The sequence below is a fragment of the Schistocerca nitens genome, chromosome 6 (assembly GCF_023898315.1).
Source record: "Schistocerca nitens isolate TAMUIC-IGC-003100 chromosome 6, iqSchNite1.1, whole genome shotgun sequence".
Taxonomy (NCBI): domain Eukaryota; kingdom Metazoa; phylum Arthropoda; class Insecta; order Orthoptera; family Acrididae; genus Schistocerca; species Schistocerca nitens.
The window spans coordinates 19,910,544-19,912,839 of NC_064619.1; positions in this window are offsets into that span (position 1 = coordinate 19,910,544).

Genomic DNA, 2,296 nt, shown 5'->3' on the forward strand with positions numbered 1-2,296 from the left:
CTTTATACTTGTATCTTGGTTGTTTTCGGGAGGCTACTAATATATTCAGTCTCAGATTTTATAACCATTACCGTAATGCACTTTTGTTCATACATTTCCCTTTCAATATTCAGTTAGGTCCCTTAGGTATTTGTATCGAAGAATCATTTTGCGTGAAGGCAATCCGGGTTAAATGTCGGGTTCAAACTACCTTTGCGTAATCAAACGCTATTCCTCCTGAACACAATCGAGAACCGACGCAACGCAGTTCACAAAATCTGCTCTCTCTCTCTCTCTCTCTCTCTCTCTCTCTCTCTGTCTGCTCTCTTTCTCTCTCTCTCTCTCTCTCTCTCTCTCTCCCTCTCTCTCTCTCCAACCTGCAGAAAAAAACGTAAAGACATTACTGTGAGCGCTAAATCTAGAATAATTCCAATTATTATTTCTTTCTTCTTTTTTTTATTATTATACAAGAGGTGCTAGCCCATTTCAGCACTTTCGGATATCGGTGGATCGGATGAAGTCGCCCGGAGGCCTGGATATCCAGCCATTTGACCTCCCTGTCTGTTTTTCTTCCTCTGGGGGCATAAGAAGCAGCTGGTGAGTGAAACCACTGAGGAAACCGAAGAAGACCTCGTCGCTAGGTTTGCCGTCGACGCTGGTACCATCGCAAACAGGCCAGGAACCCTCAGAAACGACAATCAGTGGTGTGCATACAGATCAATGGTCTCGCATTCGAGCAGTTCCTGTGTATGCCATTACTCTGTTACTGTAATTAGCATGCTACACTACATTCTGTGTAAATCGTCCCAACCATAATAAATCAGGGGCCATATATACACTAACTAAATACATTTGATTATATGTTTTGTGCCTCCTATATAAATTTGAACTAACAGTTTCGAGCACCCTGTATCTAATTTGCTATTGATTACCGTTTCCTTTTTAGATGGAATATCTCCAGAAGATCTAGTCATATTTATTTGGTGCTTTGGGTATTGTACACACTTACCATTGGAAGAGATAGTATCTGATTTTAAACAATAAGTGTTGGTTACAATAGCAGACCGGCAAATGGAAATGCAGTCAGATAGAATGCCCGAATAGGCGAATCCTCACTGATGTGTGCTAGCTGCTGCACATAATGCATCCTCGTCGAACCTTAGTCGCGACTGCATTTGCTCCCTCGGGACGCTTCTCAGTCAATGAATGGAGGAGAGTCGAGGTGGACGACATGGAAAGCACATGGGAAATGTTGCAGTCCATCTGCATCTACATCAACGAGGGTGAGTCAAATGAAAACCTTAAATATTTTTGAAATATTATTTATTGTGCAGAAGTGGTACAAAGCTGATCACTTTTCAACATAATCTCCCCCACGCTCAATGCAAGTCCTCCAGCGCTTACAAAGTGCATAAATTCCTGTAGAAAAAAGTTCTTCTGGTAGCCCGCGCAACCACTCATGCACCGTGTGGCGTACCTCTTCATCAGAACGGAACTTCTTTCCTCCCATTGCGTCCTTGAGTGGTCCAAACATATGGAAATAGTTTGGGACAAGGTCTGGTGAGTATGGTGGATGAGGAAGACACTCAAAATGCAGGTCTGTGATTGTTGCAACTGTTGTACGGGCAGTGTGGGGCCTTGCATTGTCATGTTGCAAAAGGACACCTGCTGACAGCAATCCATGTCGCTTTGATCTGATTGCAGGCCGCAGATGATTTTTTTTGGAGATCTGTGTATGATGCACGAGTGACAGTGGTCCCTCTAGGCATGTAATGCTCCAAAAGAGAGTCAACATAACCTTCCCTGCTGATGGTCCTGCTCGAAATTTCTTTGGTTTTGGTGATGAGGAATGGCGCCATTCCTTGCTCGCTCTCTTCGTTTCCGGTTGGTGGTAGTGAACCCAGGAACCGTCTCCAGTAACGATTCTTGCAAGGAATTCATCACCTTCTCCTTTAAAGCGCCGAAGAAGTTCTTCACAAGCATCAACACGTCGTTCTCTCATTTCAGGAGCCTGCTGCCGTGGCACCCATCTTGCAGACACTTTGTGAAAATGGAGCACATCGTGCACAATGTGGTATTCTGACCCATGACTAATCTGTAAACATGCTGCAATGTCATTCAGTGTCACTCGGCTGTTGTCCTTCACTATGGCTTCAACTGCTGCAATATTCTGTAGAGTCACAACTCGTTGTGCCTGACCTGGACAAGAAGCATCTTCCACTGAAGTCACACCATTTTGCGAACTTCCTGCTTGTAGACTTGCAGGTGTGACAAACATGTATCACCGTACTGAACCTTTATTAGTCGATGAATTTCG